General features: G+C 43.0%; 1 pseudogene; it reads left to right on the plus strand.

Moving 5' to 3' along the window:
- The first annotated feature begins 3,067 nt into the window (after positions 1–3,067).
- Positions 3,068–4,822, plus strand: LOC110302682 (annotated as a pseudogene).
- The last annotated feature ends 1,629 nt before the right edge of the window (positions 4,823–6,451 follow it).

The raw sequence follows: 6,451 nt of genomic DNA on the forward strand, positions 1-6,451 counted from the left end.
GAACAGGAACTTGTTTGCTGTTTGTTTTGTTGTAATGCCATGTCTTCGTTTGACTTTTACTGCTGTAAACAGACACCATGACCAAGGCAACTCCTATAAAGTACAACATTTAATTGGGGCTGGCTTCTAGGTTTAGAATTTCAGTCCATTGTCACCATGACAGGAAGCATAGCAACATCCAAGCAGGCACAGCACTGGAGTAGTAGAGAGCTCTACATCTTCATCCAAAGGAAGGCAAGAGCAGACTGCCCTCAGGCAGCTAGGAGAAGAGTCTAAAAGCACATTCCCACAGTAATACACCTCCTCCAACAAGGCCCAGCTTCCTAACAGGGCCACTCCCTGGGCCAAACATATTCAAACCACCATATGACATTTTAGAATTTTTTTAGTTAATGTTTTTTGCACTATATCTGAATGACCTGCTGTTCATGAGGAAAACTATAGCGATTTCCTTTTCCTTTGTGAAATACATCAAGTGCTCTAGGTGTCTTAATGTTCCTTGTCAGCAGGGCTCATCTATCTTTTAGCAATGTTCCTTCATCAGCTATAAACCTTTTAACTTTACACAGCTTTTAGTTTTGTTTTATTTTGTTTGTTTCTTCTAGACAGGGGTTCTCTGTGTAGCCCTGGCTGCTCTAAAACTCACTCTGTAGAGCAGGCTGCCCTAGAACTCACCTGGCTAGCTTTAAACAGTTTTAAATTCTGAATTATTTTCCTTTCATAGTTGTTTCCTTCCGGATTGTTCAGCTATCTACAGACTTCCTACTTTTGAATACATCCCCACTGGATTGCACGAAAACTGTGAAGGGAGTCCATATTTGTTTGTTCATACTAATACAAGCACTCACTTAGATAATTTCTTTTTACTTTAATTTTTATTGAAACCATTTTGTTATTCAGTAAATTTTGATCATAATCTTTTCCCTCCTTCAACTTCTCAAAGATCTTCCTCACCTCCCTGCCCACCCAACATCATTCTTTTTTCTTCTGTTCTCTCTTTTCTCTTTCTCATTCTCACTCACTCTACCCATCCCCCATACCCCCTCCCCTCGGCCAAGAAAAGCAGACACAAATAAAAAGACAGTGTCTTCCAAACACAATGGGACTAATACACACATAAATCTACAGAGACTGAGAGAGCATTCACACAACTTGCACAAGTAAAATCAAACAAATCCCAGCACTGAGAAGTGCACACAGTCCCACCACTAATACCAAGAAGCTATTTGCAGTTGGTACTTTCCAGGAAAGGCAAAATCAGTTTTCTCCAATAAAATCTTATTGGCTTAATCAACCATATTCCAGGGCAACTCCATGACCAGAATAATTGTAGCCAACACAAAATAGACTCAATGGGTTTGTTTCTTTAGTTTTGGCTTTGGTTTGGGGGTGAGGGGGTCAGTGTGTCTGTGTTCCTGTAGTGCTTTTTGTTTGGTTTTGGTGTTTTTCACTTGACCAATGTCTTAATAAAGCCCTTTACTAAGGAATTTTTTTAAACATTGTTCTCCAGTACTATGGCTGTTTGAATAGATATGGCCCCCATACCTATTGCGTTTGAATGCTTGTCCATAGGAGGTGACACTATTAGGAAGTATGGCCTTGTTGGAATACGTGTGGCCCTCTTAGAGGAAGTGTGTCACTGTGGAGGCAGGCTTTGATGTCTCTTGTATGCTCCAGCTATGCCCAGTGTAGAACACAGTCCCTTTCTGCTGCCTGTGGATAAAAATGTAGAACTCTCAGCTCCTTCTCCAGCTGCCTGCATGCTGACATGCTTCCCACCATCTTGATAATGGACAAAACCTCTGATATTGTAAGCCGGCCCCAACTAAATGTTGTCCTTTATAAGAGATGCCTTGGCCATGGTGTCTCTTCACAGCAATAGAAATCCAAACTTCTATAAGAAAGGAAATTCACTGATAAGAAAAATAAAGATGTAGTGACTTAGGAGTTAGAAGCATACACTTGATCACAGAGTTGGTAACCCAGACATCAGAACCTGGTCAGTCTGATCCCATCCTAGAAATTCTACATAGAATTCTCCAAGAATACTTGGTAAAAGATCGACCAATGGTCTCTTCAAAGTCTGGCTACATTGGTACCTATGAAAAGAAATATATTCTCAAACAACCCCCCACCATTCTTCTTTGCCACATAAAACTTTCAGAATCACTGAACTGTTAGACTCACATTTCAAAATTGTTCTGTCTTTCTATCAGCAACCACAGGATATGGCTCAATGGTAACAAGCATTTAATAAGCTGAAATTGAGTAGATCTACCATGAGGAAAATGTATTTTGACTACCAAGAATCAAAAGGGCATTTGACTCTTCAGAGAAAGGACCTGTACATATTAAAATGTGATTGGTGTTTTCTTTTTTTCTTTCTAGATTTTTTTATTAGGTATTTTCTTTATATACACTTCTAATGTTATCTCCTTTCTTTGTTACCCCTCTAAAAATCCCCTATTCCCTCCCCCTCTCCTGCTGCTCACTAACCCACCCACTCATGCTTCCTGGCTCTAGCATTCCCCTATACTAAGGCATAGAACCTTCACAGAACTAAGGGCCTCTCCTCCCACTAATGATCAACTAGGCCATCCTCTGCTACATATGCAGCTAGAGCCATGAGTCCCACCATGTGTTTTCTTTGGCTGGTGGTTTAGTCTCAGGGAGCTCTGGGGGGTACTGGTTAGTTCGTATTGTTGTTCCTCCTAGGGGGCTGAAAACCCCTTCAGCTCCCTGGGTACTTTCTCTAGTCCCTTCATTGACCCTGTGCTCTGACCAATGGATGATTCTGAGCATCCACTTCTGTATTTGTCAGGCACTAGCAGAGCCTCTCAGGAGACAGCTATATCAGGCTCCTGTCAGCAAGCTCTTGTTGGCATCCAAAATAGTGTCTGGGTTTGGTGGTTGTTTATGGGATGGATCCCCAGGTCTCTGAATGGTCATTGCTTCAGTCTCTGCTTTACCCTTTTCTTATGTAAACAGTTTATCAAGGGTTATCTACTTATTAAGAAAAATTAAGGATCCCTCTGAAGCAGCCAAAGCAATAGCCACTGTTGCCTAGCAGCCAACCACCACCATGGTTAAGATCCTGAAAGTGAAGACACGGGCATACCCAAATCAGTAGCTGGGCACCAGCAGGTTGCAGAAGTGAGTGAAGGTGTTCCAGAGCAACGCCAACTACGTGGAAAATTTGATCCAGAGCAGTCTTCACCGTGGATCCGTGGCTGAGGCAGGAGGCCAAGCTGGTTGTGGGCGAGATGGCCGCCTCTACATGACAGAGGCACATCCAGCTCATCATACTTAACGCTGCAGCCAATGGGATTGTTTTCCTGGTTATTGGACAGAATGGAGTCCTCTTTACCTCTGCTGTATCCTGCATCATCAAGAAAACCAAAGCCATTGGTGGGATCATTCTGATAGTCAGCCACAATCCAGGAGGGCCCAAAGGAGATTTTGAAATTAAATTCAGTATTTCTAATGGAGGTCCTGCTCCAGAAGCAATCACTGGTAGAATTTTCCAAGTCAGCAAGACAATCAAAGAACCTGCCATTTGCCCTGATCTGAAGGTAGACTTCAGTGTTCTGGAAAACCGCAGTTTGAAACAAGTTCAAACCCTTCACAGTGGAGATTGTGGACTCAGTGGAGAATGCCACAATGCTGAGAAACATCTTCGATTTCAACGAAGATTTCGCTGACGAAGCTTCTCTCCGGTCCAAACATATTGACGAGCTGCACAGACTCCATGCATGGAGTTGTGGGACCATACCTAAAGAAGATCCTCTGTGAAGAACTTGGTGCCCCGGGCAAACTCAGCGGAGAACTGTGTTCCCCTGGAGGATTTTGGAGCCCACCACCCTGTCCCCAACCTCACCTATGCTGCTGAGGTGGTGGAGACCATGAAGTCAGGAGAGCATGATTTCGGGACTGCCTTTGATGGTGATGGGGATCAGAACATGATTCTGGGCAAGCACAGGTTCTTTGTGAATCCTTCTGACTCTGTGGCTATCATCACTGCCAACATAGTCAGCATTTCATATTTACAACAGATGGGGTCTGTGGTCTTGCACACAGCATGCCCACAAGTGGTGCTCTGGACAGGGTAACAAATGTCAAAAGATCACTTTGTATGAGACCCCAATTGGCTGGAAGTTGTTTTGGGGGAAATTTTATGGATACAAACAAGCTGTCCCTCTGTGGAGAGAAGAGCTTTGGGTCTGGTTCAGAGCACATATGAGAGAAAGATGGACTGTGGACTGCCCTGGCCTAACTCTCCATTCTGGCCACCTGCAAACAGAGTGTGGAGGACATCTTCAAAGACCACTGGCAGAAGTTTGGTCAGAACTTCTGTACCAGGTATGACTATGGGAAGGTGGAAGCTGAGGGTGCAAGCAAAATAATGAAGGACCTGATGTCCCTGATGCTGGATCACTCCTTTGCGGGGAAGCAGTTCTCAACAAATGATAAACTCTACACTGCGGAGAAAGCTGTTAACTTTGAATATAGTGACCTAGTAGATGAAAGTGTTTCAAAAAACCAGGGCTTGAGACTTATTTTTTCAGATGATTCTCAGATCATCTTCAAACTGAGTGGCACCGGGAGTGCAGGGGCTACCAACTGGCTACATATTGATAGCTACGAGAAGGACGTTGCCAAGATCAACCAGGATCCCCACATCATGCTGGCGACTCTAGTCTCCATTGCTCTAAAAGTGTTGCAGCTCTAGGAGAGGACCAGCCACACTGCGCCCACTGTCATCACCTCGAAAGATGGACAGATGTGTCATGTCCCTCCCCCAAGACATGTCCACACCACCTGATTGAAGAACATAGACAGGAACAATGTATTTGCTTGGACCTTTTAGGACTCAGTCTTGAATTTTTACTTCCAACTTGATAAACAGCCATTTGTGAGGCACTGCCACTGTGTGGGGGAGAAGGAAAGCAGACCCAACAGCCTGCACTGTTCATTCTCTTGCCCTATTTAATTGCTGCTGTGTGGGCCCTTGTCTCCCTGCATCAGGTACAGTACACTACACTGTAAAGATATGGAGGCAGAGGGTCAAGAACAAGGCCATCTCCTGTCCATGGGGTATGTCTATAAAATGATATTGAAGTGCCTGCTTCACTATGAAAGTCTCTCCATTTTGTGTTTACATGTAATCCAACAGAATACGGTTTCTGGTGCCTTCTCTCCAATCAGATTTTCTCCAAGCAAGATGTGCTTGTCTTCAGACCTCGGTGTTATTTTTTTATCCCCCATCTACACAGATATTTGGGATATTGAAGCAGAATTTGTTACTGTCTGGGGGTTCCTGTTCAGGTGCCATTCTGCCACATACCGGGTCTAGTCAGCCCCCCTTAATCTGTGGGATCAGGGGTTCCAGCAGATGAGCATAGAGTCGGCAGGAATGGGGTGACAAACAGAATCGACACAAGGGAGTGTGGATCTGAATGTCATGATTGGTGTTTTCATATAGGAGTTTGGAATTCATCATTCCACATGATGAGACCCTCACTCATTATTCCCCACTGTATTGAGGTAATTATACAAAATGAACTTTCTTACCTGGAAATCTTTAGGAGAATGATAACAGAATGTCTCAAACCATAATTTATAAATGGCATCACCTGCAGAATGAGATTTTAAGTACAAAAAGGCTCTCTTTCTTGAGACTTCCTGTTCTAGCCAATAAAAAGCTCACTTAAAACCACCTTCTAGCACCTTGTAACAGTGCTGACTCATTTAAATGTAATCTTATGAGTTTTTAAAATGCTTACAATGAATCATTTTTCAAAACAACCATGTCCTACAGGTACATGAATTATGTGCACAAACAAATTCACAGTAAAACCAACAGCACTTGGCTTAAATAGTGGAAATTACTGGGTGATGGTGGTGCATGCCTTTAATCCCAGCACTCAGGAGTCAGAGACAGACTGATCGCTGAATTTGAGGCCAGCCTAATCCACAGAGAGAGTTCTGGGACAGCCAGAGTTCCACAGAGAAACCTTGTCTTAAAAAATAATAATGGAAGTAGTATATTTATTAGGATATATGGAAGAAAGCAGATGGCAGTGTTCACGCTAGGGAGGAGGAGCCATGTCACTCTCTTCTTGATCCTTCTTCCCAGTGGACAATAGGAAACATTAAGCCCATTTCAAGGTAATGCCAGATTTTTCTAAATTAACAATTCTAGAAAAAAAAAAAACAAAATAAATTCAAAAGCTTCCACATTCACTTCTTTGTTCAGGGTCTCTCTGGATAAGTTTTGAGAAGGGTGAGAGAATGGGAAATGAATACACTCCATTCCAGCCAATTTTTCTGTCTTCTTTAGGACAAACCTATATGATTTAGGATAGGTAAAGATACTTTCCCAATCTGTTGGTGGTCTTTTTGTCTTATTGACGATGTCTTTTGCCTTGCTTTGCAGTTTCATGAGGTCCCA

Source organism: Mus caroli, chromosome 10 (assembly GCF_900094665.2).
Source record: "Mus caroli chromosome 10, CAROLI_EIJ_v1.1, whole genome shotgun sequence".
Taxonomy (NCBI): domain Eukaryota; kingdom Metazoa; phylum Chordata; class Mammalia; order Rodentia; family Muridae; genus Mus; species Mus caroli.